The sequence below is a fragment of the Apostichopus japonicus genome, chromosome 21 (assembly GCF_037975245.1).
Source record: "Apostichopus japonicus isolate 1M-3 chromosome 21, ASM3797524v1, whole genome shotgun sequence".
In the NCBI taxonomy this organism is placed as follows: domain Eukaryota; kingdom Metazoa; phylum Echinodermata; class Holothuroidea; order Aspidochirotida; family Stichopodidae; genus Apostichopus; species Apostichopus japonicus.
This window is the reverse complement of record NC_092581.1, coordinates 13,350,512-13,366,109: the sequence shown is the minus strand read 5'-3', so window position 1 is coordinate 13,366,109 and position 15,598 is coordinate 13,350,512. Positions and strand designations below refer to the sequence as shown.

The following is a 15,598-nucleotide window of genomic DNA, read 5'->3' as shown; positions in this document are numbered from 1 at the left end:
GGTGTAGCAGTACAAACTGTCGCAAATATTCCATATTCAGTATAAACTGTCCCAGTCCCACTGGGACAGTTTATACTGAATTTACCAGTACATTTAGTCTCCCGGACCTTTTGTACAAGGCCAGTTGGTACAGACTGTCTCCCAGGACAGTTTATGCTATGATGAAACGAGGGGGGACATTATTTGTTGGTCGCATATTTGGTTGTAAATTGTGTCCCCCTGAACACTACGTCCGCATTAGCATGTACGTTCGAGTAGCAAAAATTTAATTAGTAATGGACTCTGGCAGTATCCGTATTATTAGCAAACTGTCGTATTTCGGCTTCCGTATATTTAGCAGTAAACTCGTGTGACAACTAAAAATGGAAAAGCTAACAGAAAACGTGAGACAAATTGCAGATATTCTAAGAGATGAGAGCTATCCAAGTGGGTTTACAAGAATAAAACAGAGAAGGATCTTACGGAGACAAAGTCAGTCTTTCAGACTGGCTGAAAATGGAACTCTTGCATACCGAAAATAAAGGAAAGTTTTGCTATCTAGGGCTTCTCAACTCGCCCAAATCGAGGCAGCTCATACTGACTAGTGACATCTATAAGGTAATGTCTGTAACTTACAGTATAGGATACACAATATGGTATTGGTTGTTAAATGGCGAACGGCCATTCCACAGTTAAACTATAACCAGGCCTCTAGGACCGATTGGTGCACAAATCATGATATTCTTTTACCACGTTTGGTTATAGTTGTAAAAACTCATTCGCAAAAGTCAAGCAATTGCTTATGCAACATTATAATCAGTTGTATGCTTGAGCAAAGTTGTAAGTGCATGAACAAAGTTGTTACGGCCTATTTCATTTCGTTTTGTTTACCCAATTGTCTTAACAAATTTTTGTGAAAATTATTATAAATTTCTACCCTTTATCGCCCTGCCTATCATAAAAGATAACAACAGATCACTAACGCTTACAGAGCTAGTCTGGTTTGCATGCATGGGACGCTATAAAATGCTATTATTGGACTATAGCATATAGCCTAGCCTACTTCTAGAGGAAAGTGGCACTAATACTGTACATAACAAATTCACGTTCATTAATTTTGGTTGGTAAGAACAAATATTGAAGGCCTGATAGTACTTTTTTAGGTGTGGCATATTCTCTACATGCCAAACCTCACTGCAGAAGAAAACTCCTTAAATATCTATAGACCTAAATAGTGGCCATGCAATATGTACAATAATGGGAATATTCCATTTCAAACACCGATATAGAGTTGTAATTCAATTTTAAGGCACTTCAGCTAGAACTACCAATCCTGCAGCCCATATATTTGTGTGTGTTTGTTTGTTGTTTTTTTTTTGGGGGGGGGATGGGCAAAAAAACATGATATCTCCTTGATCATGAATTTTCTTATCTCTTTGAAGGTGTTCATCTTTGCATAGATAAACCAGACAACAGACTATGTCTAGATTCTATTGGAAAACTATCAACGTTGATGTAACAAGTTATGTTCAACAGGATGTCAAAGCGTCATTGTCCTGTAGACCTACGAACAAGTCTCCATAGCATTCCTGTAACTGGATTATGGAAACAGGTAAATTCTCAATCTGTTTTAATTGCACAAGATGTCCACAGTATGCAGTGAAGGTTTAGTATAGTTAATGTCACTCTTTCTGGACAAATTCAACATTTACAAGTTTAAAGGTAGTCTGTATTGGCCCTAAATTTTGGCCACTTTAATTGCTAAAAGTTTTCAAAAAGTACTTTCCAAGGGGTAATAACCCTTTAAATTGTGCTCAGACATTCTAAATGATGACACGAGATATTGAATGTCCCAGTGAGGTAAATTTCCTCCAGGGAAATAAGCATACTTAAAGAATTTTGTCCATAGTGAAAATTTGGCATATTTAAGGCCTATACAGCATACCTTTAAGCCACACTCTGGCCTAACTGCAGAGCAACCATCAATATAGGAATATAATTGCAAGTTGCAAAAAGTGGCGTATCATTTTTCTGGTTTAGTGGTTGAAGGGATTGTAAATATATGGTACAGTATGGTGTAAGTTACATTTTCATGTTTGCAAGGTAAAAATAATTGGCCTAAATTCACCAACACCCTGTTTCGATCAGATATCCCACTGTTTTTATCTAGATCTCTGTACAGAATGAAGCAATGGAATAGAACAACAGTCAAGGCAAAGCATGCAACTTGTAATTGTTTTTGAAATTAGCACCTAAATGCTGTCTTCTTTCTTAACAGGTTGGTGTAGATCTTATTGGTCCTCTACCAGTGACAGCTGCCAAGCGACTGTACATCATAACACTGTCTGACTTCTATTCAAAGTGGCCTGAGACTAAGGCAGTGCCTGAAAAGACTGCAGCATCAACTTCTTATTGCATTACTGATGTGATGATGAGGTAAGCATGTCTTAAAAAGTGAATAATTTTCTGTAGTTAGTTCCATTATGAATGGCATCATATCTGTTAGTTGTACCATGCAAATAACTTGTAGTGCATGGCAGAATGCTGTGTTTGAGTATAAATTATTTCCAAATAGGTATTAAGCATACAGAAAGATCACGAAGGTAGGTGAGAACAGAGAAAGTGTACTGTAAATCTTTGCAGGTTCAGTCCCCATTAACAAGTTTATATGTACATAGTTTTTGTTCCTATATTTACTTGCAAAGTTTCCACCTCTGGTTCTTAAGTAGCATATAGCCTGACAATTGTCGTCATTTGATTTACATCCCCAAAAAGTGATTTTGGCTGGACATGTTTCACTGCAGGAGACACAGTTTATTTGTTCAAACAAATGATGAGTAAATAATTAAGACCACATTCCACAGCTAGACACCACCTATTGTGTGTTGTTTTTCAAAAAGGTGTTGGACAGTTTGATATTGTAACCACAGGGAACTTTTCTGTTTAGAAAGTGTGAACTTATTACCACTTGGCTGTTTTGACAGGAATTTCGACAAGATAAGAGAGATAATGTATCAACTGAGTTTTGGTACCATTTCTCTGTTAGGTCCGTTGTGGAAAATTGCTAAATGTGTTTGTGTGTGGTGGGGGATATTTCCTGAAACCTGGGAGAGGGACCCCTTTTTCTTTGGCAAAATAAGGCAATGTTTAGGTCTCTTGATGCAAAATGATGTATAATAGTACATTTTACTATAATAATGGTAAGCTAGCATTATTTGTTTTTGCATTTGGGTCATACAGAGGGTGTTTTGAACCCCCCATGGATCCTGATTCAGGACAATTAATGTTTGATCGGCATTAAACAGTCATACCATGCACACATACATCAATAGAGCACCAAAAGGCATCAAATTTCTGTTGTATCCTAGCTTACTCTAATTTGATAAATTTCTGATATTAAATTTAATTAATATGCCCCAAAGTTGTATTGGCTCATGTGGTTAAAACTTTTCAGGTTTGGTAGTGAACTGTACAATATAGCGCCAAAATTATGACATGCAATCTCCAATTAAATAAAATGGAGCCAGTAATCCCATAAACATGTAGGTGTCACAATAAAAGATCATCAAATTAACTCAATGTCTAAGCATAGTTCAGTTGTACACTATACAGTCTACACTTAACCAATATGGTGAATGTTAATTATCTTTGTAGTGGAGCTTACACATAACTTTTCAAGATGATAATTTATTTTATATATGACTTACAGTGTGGTATTCACTACTCATAATATTGCTTTCAACTTTTATTTTGCACAGATTTGGTTGTACTGATATCTCATCCCTGACCACCAATGGAGGGAGTATGTATGAGGTTAACAGAAGACATGTCTAGACGATTTTCTTAGCAGTTAACTTGTTACCGACAATAATCTTGTCTTTCACTCTAACATATCATGAGAGAAAATTGCGTCGGCTGCTATACGTTTAAGCAAAGACAGGCCATTGACTTTTCACTGCCAGTCGTAGTCGAAGGGATGTGACGCTCGAAATTCTTTATCACCTCATTACTTCATTAAATAACAAATAAGAAGGCGTGTTTCTTGGTTCTGGAAGTTGTGTTCAAGATAAGTTCTCATAGTAAAACATATAACCGACCATATTCTTCTTCCTGTTGTAACTTTTGCTGTTATGGATTTCTGTGTAAGTCTTAACGAAAAACCCATTTGATATATGAGATTCAGCTATTTTATTTGTAATTAACAATCAAGATTAAATTTTTGACGGTATCAAGTTGCACATTAAAGCATTATATAGGTAATCCTACTGTTTGTGGAAAGCAGTTAAAGGGGGGGGGGGGAATTCTAATAGGGAAACTTCTGCATGGTTTTATTGAGGTCTTTACCAAACTCTAAAGAGGATGTTCTTCATGTGGATTATGAGAGTTTCAAGTACATATTGTTTGAAGAAGAGTGACAGTAGTATATCATTCTAATCAAGCAATACCTCCCTGCTTGAAGGATGCTCTAGAAAGCATGGATTATCTTTAGTTGCATCAGAGCTACAAAGGGAGAGTCATCATTCCAGTTAAATTTCCCCATGCAGGGGGTAGGAAGTGAGGGTGGGCACACAACATCAGAGGGACATTTTCTCATTCCACAACCACCACTCGATATGCTATAAACCGATACACACCGGCCATATCACTTAAATATGATGTATGATGTGTTAGTATGTTATCAATACTATTTATTGAGATTGTTAATTGTTAAACGTGCTATAAAAAGATATGGGATGCCATTTAAAAATAGCATGTACAGACAGTGCCCCCCCCCCCCAGGCTCCTACCTCCCAGATCCCATGTATAATCATTTTTCACTCTTTGCCCAGTCTGATATAGATTCAGAATATTGTGTTTGTGCATGACTATCATCCAATTTCATGTTTTGATTTTTACTATATTAACTTTCTTTTAACAAACTTTTCTCTACAAGAATGACATATTTAAAGTGTGAGAAACATGATGAGACAAAAATCTAGCATATTGCATCCTGCTCTGTCCTATTTGCTTTATTCTTTCCCTTGTTTGGCTTTGTTTTGTTTCCTGTATGTTTGCAGCTCTTTTGAAGAGGGTATCGTTCTAATATATCTTTTCTAATTTGAACCACTTTTGTCCAATAAGAAACATTCATAATAAGAAACAACGAACCTTTATCACTGGAATTGCCTGGAATGCCATTTGTCTATACAAATGAAAATTTGCTTCACGCATGGCCATCACAACGGGGCAGGGGGTGGGGGAATGGCCCTCCACCTTGTTGAGAGGGAGAAAACCTTGACGATTGAGTGACAAAAATAAGGAAGGGTAAAAAAGTAAACAATAAAGTAGTAATGAAAGTCAATAAATAGGTGTCAAGCCCATACGGAGAGGGTTGGGGCAGTGTTGACATGTTCAAGGTCAGAGAAGTATCTAGTCCAGCTACTTCATGGTTGTTATTAGCAAACAAAAATATTTTGGAACTCATTACAGATAGGTCACAGACTTAAGAAGACCCCTCCCCAGGACACAAATTCGATAACTTACCATCCCAACTCCCCCCCCCCCCTTATCCATAACTTGAAAACACCCTCGGTTCCCGTCCTATAATGAGCTTTACGCACGGATGAAATTTCATATTGCCATGGCAACTCTCGTAGACCCATGAAGTACAGTTACCATACTTGCCAAAACTTACCCACTGTGTGTTAGGGAAATACGGCAACAATGAAGTTTGGACTCCTAAAGTTCGTAATATTTTACCTCTGCAATTATCATTTTTTGTTGTAGCTGTTGCATTCCCTATCCCGTACCCGCCCTCCGTTGGGAGGGGGGGGGGGAGTTAGGTTTATACTATCCCTCCCTCTGTAAAGATGACTATGAACGCAATGTAGTTGCCGAATACAACATGCAACATATACGGAGGATGAAATAGCAGCAATCACAACAAAAACATGATTAACATCTTCTACAGATGGAAGACTTGTTTCTTTTTCTTCTTCTTTTTTTTCCCTTCTATTTTTTGTTTTGCAGCAACGCACAACGTCTCATTTATTTCCTGTAACATTTAACTCTGATGTATGCATCTGCTCTAATTATTGATATTATGAACTCAATTGCCATTTGAATGTCGAAATGCTTAAATTTTATGCGGGACAAAAGATGCTATGAAGTATTTGCGGACATCCTGTACCAGGACATTTCGTCCGGTGGGACTATATTTGCTGTGAGGGTGGGACACAATTTTCAGCAGATAATGTCCGACCGGACTAAATATGCTGGTACAAAGTGTCCGCGGAGACACTTTGTACAGGGGGACACTCTGTACTGTCACACCGGCGATAGCATGCTAGGTCTATGTAGGCTTACTACATGAACCGATGCTTTAAGCGATGTCGAATGCTTGTTTATGTAGTTTGCATAACTATCACGATACTTTTAGAAGGTAGATTTATTTTATACTCTGCATGAAATTATCAAGTGTAGAATTTGAAACTTTCGATCAGGAATATATGTTCGAGATTTGCCCGCACCAATTGGAAATATAGTGCCGGGTGGGATTGGCGATTTTGTAGTATGTGCCTGTCAAGACCAAACCCTAGCAAAAGGATTTCTTTTGTATCTGCCACGTGAACAGGACCTAAAAATACTACTTTTTATTAATCGAGACAAAAACCTTACAATTATGAGAAGGATTTAATCAAGGAACTATTTGTTATCTGTCAATGTCATGGCAACAGTGATTCAAGGAGAATGCCAGTGAGTGGGAGATTTCAAGGGAACTACAGGTCATGGTAAGAGATTAGCAGGTCTGCATAAGTTGTGACATGACACAGACTAGATCAAGAAAAGAGTGGATTTGCTAGAACATGGCAATAGAAACACTGTAAGGATGGCCACCCCCATCCCCACCTGAAAGGAACACTGTAAGGATGGCCACCCCCATCCCCACCTGAAAGGAACACTGTAAGGCTTCCCCTCCCCATCTGAAAGGAACACTCTAAGGATGTCCCCCCCCCCAACTGAAAGGAACACTGTAAGAATATTCCCCTCTCTCTGGCGTCCACTGCTTACCTCAGCTGTGTGAGCATCAACAGAATGGCTTGGCTTAATGGTATTGTCAGTTCTAGTGTCCCAGCTAAAAGAAAAGAAATTAAAAAAATATTTAGGTGAATGGAAATACCCAGCATCAACATAGATGTTCACTGTTTTACAGCTATTGTGGCATCGCCATGTAGTTTTCGAAAAAAAAATGTATTTGAATTACACTAAACACCCTTCCAAGCTAGGTATGTTTATGTCTGTCACCTCTGACCTTTTCTTAATTAGCCCATTTTGCTTAGTGGAATATTTCAGTATAAAGTGCTGTATATTAATGTCTAAGTATTGCCAAGTAATAAATCAGCTTTTTTATTATCAAACCTAAGTCATTTTATCAATGGACTTGTGTGAGGCAAAGTTTATCATTACCATTTATCTTTCGACTTTTTCCAATCTAGCCAAATAACCTTGGCATTCGGTGCGACTAAGACCAACACCAGTGGATGTGGGACATTGCAGCCATCGTCGGGTAGAAACTGAGTCGCGGACAATAACACAATTGGTTACCATTTTTGTCCAATTTTCGCCCACTTTTGTCACAAACCGTGAGGTTTGATAAGCTTTTCGGGTAACCTATTATCTTCCACCACTCTCCCATTTCACATGTTTGATTACTTGTGTGTATGTGTATGAACGAGTGTATGTTACTCCGTTGTAAAAACGAAACTTGATAAAGAAACATCACGTGGTAGGTAAATAACCCATAGTAAGTACAATAACCCTATTGTTTACGGTTGAGGTCAAAGTTAATCTTAGGTCAACAGAGGTGAAAATTGAAAACTCTATACATTGATAAGGCAAACTTCAATTGAACTAGTACTTGGTGTGTGTGCAGTGTGTGTTCACAATAGTTAATTGATATGCTCACTTCAAGGTCATCTGAGGCGGCGAGAGATCAAACTATGAAAACTTCGTCATTTCAATAGCTTGATAAGGGAAACTTTCATTGACCTTATACTTGGTACGTGCGTGTTCACCATGGTTAGTGCAAGATCCACATTGTTAAGGTCCAAGGTACTATATAGATGGCGCTACCCTAGTGGCGACGCAACTCGCTCAAGCTCTTGAAATTTCCATTTTGGACACTCGTTCTACACTAGAAGTTCATGGAACATTACTGAACATGGAATCAAAGGTTCTAACGTTTGGATTAGTATTTCTTTTGGTGATGACGTGTTTCGGTTTGGGAGAAAACGTTGTGTTTATGTTAGCGTCCAGACTGTCCTATTCTCCGGCTCAGCTACATGCCCTACGTAATGTGAAACGTGTAGGCCTACACACTGGATCACCTAGCCTAACCAACTATGCGGACATTCCGAAAGAAATCAAGAAAAGGAAACGAGGCAAACCGGGAGGTGTTAAAAGACGGATACGTAAACAGAAATGTAAGCCTTTTTTACCATCTATTATTATGGATATCGTTCAATCCCTGAGCAATAAGATCGACGAGCTATGTGCCAATGTGAACTACCTAAATGAATTCCGGAATGCTAGTCTCATGTTATTCACGGAGACCTGGCTTACTGAACATCATAATGACGCTAATGTATCAATCAATGGATTCAAGTTAATGCGAGGTGATCGGACTACTGATTCGGGGAAGGAGAAAGGGGGAGGTGTATGCTTATATGTCAACGAGAATTGGTGCCATCCCAACCATGCAACCATCAAGCATCATTCATGTTCTACAAACGCTGAGATTCTGACAGTCAGTTTGAGGCCGTACTATTTACCCAGGGAGATCTCCCATGTCATTGTTTGTACTATTTATGTTCCTCATCGGAGTGCTGCGAAACTGGCTGCTTTGGAACTGTGTGACGTGATACATGAATTGGAAACGGCATCTCCCGACGCATTATTCATCGTCAATGGGGATTTCAATCATTGTAGCCTCCGGAAAAGTAATGTGCACTACTATCAACATGTGACTTGCACAACACGAGCTACTGCTACCCTGGGTTTGCTCTATTCAAACGTAAAGGATGCCTACAACTCCATTCAATTGCCAGCGCTTGGTAATGCCGATCATAACCTCATCAACTTACTACCCAAGTACAGACCTATTGTTCAGAGGCAGAAACCGTCGACCGTGACTTTTCAACAATGGAATGAAGACAGCTAAGAACATCTTAGAGCTGAACTGGATGCTACTGATTGGAATGCCTTCATAGACGCTGCCGGGGACTTGGATGAATTGACGGAAACAGTAAGCGATTACATCAATTTATGTGTTGAACTTACAGGTGGCATACTCCTATTAGAGTCTATATCAATCAGCTCGATTGTTCTCCTTCAGGAAAAGTACCAAAAAGCAGCAGGAGAACATCTTTTGTGACCAGTTATTAATCATCATCTAGTTTTTTTGTGGCTTGCATGTTGAAGAGCATGAATGGAAGTACATGTGGTGAGAAAATTGGGTCAATTGAGGCAATTTTAGACCCCTTTAGGCCTCCCAGGAGCAGCGTAGGAAATGAATTTACCACTGAGTGAAGAGGTTTGTTTACAAGTGACGAAAACTTCCAGCTTGGATAGCAAAAAATTTTCACGGTCATTGTACAAAAAATTGATAGTGTCATGAAAGGCCAACTTGTCAGCTATCCGGTGATGGGTAGCGTTTAGCTAGTGAAAACTTCTATCTAGACTTAGAGACCACATTACTTTTGTGATTTAGTGTGTAAGTCAATGGGGCTTTTAATGGGCGTATGCTACCTTTACAACTCCAACAAAGCAGATTAAAGTTTATCCTAACAACAAACCATGGGTTACGAAACGGGTAAAGGACGTCATCAATAGGAAGAAGGGCTCTTCGGTAAAGGAGATCATGAGGGATTGAAGAAAATCCGGTCTGAACTGAAAAGGATTATTCGCGAGGATAGTGCAGCGTACATGGTCAAAGTAGAAGGGCATTTTACTGGTGGCAACGTGAAGCGCGTCTGGGAAGGCGTGCGCTTGATGAGTGGATACAACAATAAACCCATCTTGCCTATTACCCAGAGTGGATGAAGACTATGCGAACGAACTGAATTGCTTTTATAATCGTTTCGAACGACAGGATTTTTCGACGATTTTCAACAGAAGTTCGCAAATTCTGACTGTGACATCACGGTTAGTGTAGGGGAGGTTCGTCGTCATTTGTCAAGATTTCACTCATCGTAGGCTGCCGGACCAGACAAGCTCTCCCCGCGGGTCCTAAAAGAATGTGCAATACAACTTTCGAACATGTTAACGTATATTTTCAATCAATCTTTCACGACCCGTGTTATACCCAACTTATGGAAGCAATCATGTATCATACCAGTACCTAAACCAGTGCAATATCATGTTTGAATGACTTACGTCCTGTTGTCCTCACTGCTGTGCCAATGAAAGTTTGTGAACGTATCGTAACTCCATTTTTAGATCCTTTCCAGTTTGCATACCAATCAGATCGAAGTTGTGAAGATGCTATTTTTTTGATCCTTCAAAAACTATATTTTCATTTAGAACATTCTTGCCGAGGACATTTTGCCCGTGTGACATTTTTCGATTTTTCGTCTGCATTCAACACTATCCAACCACATATTTTAGTCAGTAAAGTTAAGAATATGGACGTTCCCGGTGGTTTTATTCACTGGATTTTAAACTATTTAACTAACAGAACTCAGTTGGTGAAACTCAGCCATTCGTGTCTCTCCGATGTCATTCTTTCAAATACAGGGGCACCCTAGGGAACAGTTCTAGCACCGTTCCTATTCACACTTGACACGTACGATGCTAGGTCATCAGAACAAGGGTGCTCGCTCATCAAGTTTGCTGACGATACTGCCATGATTGGCTTAGTCAATGGTAATAGTGATGAAGCTTACATACGTCAAATTCAGTCTTTTGTGAACTACTGTGATCTTAACTTCCTCCAAATAAAAGTTGCTAAGACCAAAGAAATGATTATTGATTTTCTTCGCAATACTAATCCTTCACCCCATGTTGTTGTCAAAGGAAGTTTAGTTGATCGTGTTACGTCATATAAGTATCTTGGGGTAGTGCTGAATTATCACTTGGCATGGGGAGATCATATTGATATATTGTTAAAAAGTTGAATTCTAGCTTGTACTGCCTCCGTAAGATGTCGAATTTTGATGTTCGTCATGACATCCTTGAAATGTTTTAAGTATGGTACCATTAGCGGGATTTGGCGTTATTGCTTGATTTGCTGGGGTGGGAATGTAAACAAACATGAAATAGATCGTATTAACAGCATCATTAAGAAAGCGGAGAGAGTAGTCAGGGAACCCTTGCCTCCATTGACTCGGTCTACCACAGCCTTCTCGAGTTCAAACTGAACGCGGTATGAAAGGACCATACCCACCTACTCGATGAGCTTCTTCATAATAGTCAGATGTCCAGAGGCAGTGTCTCAAAACCAATAGATACAGAGATTCTTTCATACCCCGTGCAGTTAAGCTTTTCAATGAGGTTTTGTTACGTTGACTTCCATATATTGACTTTTTCTTATTATTCTTACTGTCTTATTGTACAATATACACATCTATTTTGTAACATTTTAATTTTTTTATGAGCGAGTGCCTGAATTTCCCTTTGGGATCAATAAAGTTTTACTAATCTTATCTTATCTTAGGTCATGCCAGGGCAACGGAGGTCGAATGTCGTGTCATATCATCAGAGGTCTTAAAAAGAAGAAGTCGAATTATGCTCATGTTTTCCTGCTATTTGAGTCACGGTGATCTGGATAACCTATTCTGATTAAACAGTGAGATTGAGATTGTGTTCATAGGCAGATACATCGGGGGTGAGGGGAAGGGGGGGGGAGGGAGCTGTCACCCATGTTTTATCATATTTATATTAACGGGTCCCAATTTGCAATGCAATTTCATTAGGTCCCGTTAATTGTTGAAGTACCAACAAGATTTATTTATTGATAACAGGCACACTGTAAGAAACACTTTAGGCCAATCCGAGCCCGTCGTTTCTCCTGATCTTGAACAGGTGTTACAATATTTTTGTGATAAATTGCTTTAAATCTAAATCCGTCAATATGCGGTTATATATACATCTTATGGCTTTCCACTATCGTCAGGATCTCAGATTGAAGGCGGTTTGAGTAGTGGTGGAACGTAGCTAGGTCTCAAAATTTAGGGGGCCAGACAAAATTTCAGCAAGCAAGAAAGCAAGCAAAATAAGGTAATACAAGAGAGGTATAGATCTCTGCAATGGCAATTACCCACTATGTCATGGAAACTTCTGCAAAATGAAAGATGGTGAGTCCTTCATTTGATAAAAATCGAGATGAAGTGCGCCGAGTACGATTACACAGTAATTACACTACGATGGTTAATACAAGTACCAAATATTGCACTCGAAAACGACTATGAATCCATCATGATGTCTAATACGATTGCATTGCAACTTTGGAAGTTTACGGGATACGAGTAAGGACACACTATAAATGGTCGGATAGAATGTTAAAAAGTAAGCGAAATGCATTTTGGTTATCTCTGGTTTATCACTCGCTTTAGGAGGCAAAGGTGAAAGTTGATAGTAACAATAGACAAGAACAACTCCTTTTCCAATAAAAGAAATTTCGCAAAAGAGGAGATAAATGGGCTCGGACAAAATCCAAGTATGACACCAAACTATGCTGTACTTTAAAGGTGATTCATGTAGCACATCGGGCAGAAAAGAAAGAAGAACTTTCTTTTCTCACAAATAAGATAAGCATTGAGAAGGAATTGCACTGAGTATTATGACGTATAAAATCTATATCTTTATCATATTATGGCCCTTTTTTAAATTGAAATTGAAAAATATTTATTTCCACTTCACCATAACATAAACAAAGTGAACATATAACATTTGAATATACAATACAAATACATTCAATATGAATTAAACAATTGATAAATACATATGATGTGAAGTGGGGGAGACCTGGCAGAAGCAGAGCTTATCAAGTCTAGGCCACCAACAAAAAAACACACCTCCCCACCAAAATACACCTAAACATAAGAAAAGAAACTAGAAATTTTACACGTGCTTATTTAATAAGACCGTTTTCAGTTGTTTTTTTAAATGTAAAAGTGATTTTGAACTATTGACCTGGGTATCTAGGGTATTCCAAAACCTAGTTACAGTATATCTAACAGTTAGTTGTGAAGTTGCAGAATAGGTATGTTCACGAAATAAATTTGACTATTGTCTGGTATTATGGTCATGAATTGTATTAGTAGGAGTGAAAAAAAGATGAAAACTTTGTTGGCAGAAAGCATTCCCACCACTTGAACATATAAATACCCAACTGATAATGATAAATGTCAAAAATTGTCAGTAACTTAAGCTCACTAAATAAATGGGAGGTATGATCACGATAAGATGCATTACAAATTATTCTTACAGCTCCTTTTTGTAGGAGAAAGAGGGAGTTTACTTTATTGGGAGAAGAGTTTGCACAGGATATAGCACAATAATGAAGATGCGGAATTATTGAAGTTTTATAAATAGAGAGTAGAATATTATTTGGAATAAATGATTTAATTTTATACATGACACCTAAAATTCTAGCAACATAAGTTTGTACTTTATGAATATTTGACTTCCAATTAATATGATTGTCAATTTACACACCGAGGAATTTAGTATTGCTAACATTACAAATCAGCTGATTATCAATCTTTAAGGAATCTTTGGTAAGGACGAAAAATCAAAAAGTTTGTTTTATCCATGTTGAAAGATAATTTATTAGCCCGAAACCAAACAGATAATTTAACCAGTTCCAGTTGGAATATGATGTGACATAAACAAGATAATTAAGTCACAGAGATGACTTGCCATCAGCAAAGAACATAAATAATAATTTATTTACATAACATGATGAAAGTACTTTGTATCAAAATTTGAGAGATGACCCTTGATAAATGTGCTCATCAACTAAAGGTTCTTACGTCACGCAGAAGACCATCAGTTGCGGTTGTCAGCTGCAGAAACAGATACAACTGGGAAACAGTCAGACTTTTATCACCAGCAGCAAGATGTGTACAAGTCATTACAAAATCGTCAAGGATGATCCGGTGTTCAATTTCGTCCAAAAGTGCTCCGATTTTGTTTATATGAAGTTGAAAGAACATCTTCTTGTTGGCGTTATTAGAATTGATAAATCTCTGGATTTAATTTAACACTCAGGCAAACACCGACGAGCCTTCTGGTTCTAAAAGAGCTTACCGGACATGCTGCATAAGTTAATGCTGCAGATTTTGAAACCCGCAATATTAATATAAAAAGAGAATTAAATCTCTCAAATGTTTGGTGTTTTTTTTCTTTGAGTATGACAAAGAAGGTTTGCCTATTTTCAACCTTTTCAAAAATAATCCTTTGGTATGCTAGAAAGGATCATGCATGCCCTCGTTAAGCACAGCTTTCGAGGAGAGTTGGATGTTTCCAACATGGATACAAATAAGAATTCATCATTATTAAAAGAGGATTTAAAATATTTATCAGAATTTTATTGAGAAATTTGTTGGATTTATTGAAGATCTTTTGGAATAGATTGATTAATTGGGAAAGATATAGTTAGTTTGTAATTGTCTACCAGGTATTAAACTATAGATGTTATATATATATATATATATATATATATATATATATATATATATATATATATATATATATATATATATATATATATATATATATATATATATATATATATATATATATCTATATATATATATATATATATTTATATATATAAATATATATATATAGACAGATATGGTCCTTTCTAGCATACCAAAGGATTATTTTTAAACGGTTGACAATAGGAAAACCTGTACCAGTAGAATCACTGTGGTCGAGTGGTACGGACTTCGGTTCGTGACACAAAGATCCGGGGTTCGATTCCTACCTTCGCCTGATGAGTCCCAAAAGGACGAAACCGGTCGTGAAGTGGAATTTTTCTGGTGTGCTATTCTTCATTAATTGACTTTATATCTGTAATACCACTTGCTACATATTCAATTCTTACTAACGGCTTGCCTTGCCTATAAAGAGTGTTTATTCTGTGTAAAATTGTCAGATTCAAAGCGCCAGGGGTGCACTCTGTACAATCATAACACTTGGGTAATACGCCGTAAATGACAGTTATTCAAAAGCCAATTTATACGCTTTAGCACACCAGTAGAATCACTGTGGTCGAGTGGTACGGACTGGAACCCGATTCATGGCCCAATCATCCGGTATCGATTCCTACCTTCGCCTGATGAGTCCCAAATGGACGAAACCGGTCGTGAAGTGGAATTTTTCTGGTGTGTTATTCTTTATTGATATATATTGATATATATTGATATATATATATATATATATATATATATATATTTATATATATATATATATATACATATACATATATATATATATATATATTTATATATATATATACATATATATATATATACATACATATATATATATATATATACATAAATATATATATATATATATATATATATATATATATATACATAAATACATGTATAACATACATACACACACA

At 37.4% G+C, this 15,598-nt stretch overlaps 1 long non-coding RNA gene across 1 annotated transcript; it reads left to right on the top strand.

Annotated features, from left to right (window-relative positions):
- Positions 1–4,957, top strand: LOC139962983 (uncharacterized). Its single transcript, XR_011791410.1, has 4 exons — positions 1–597; positions 1,422–1,591; positions 2,258–2,415; positions 3,738–4,957. It is a non-coding gene; the product is annotated as an uncharacterized lncRNA (long non-coding RNA).
- Positions 4,958–15,598: the final 10,641 nt, after the last annotated feature.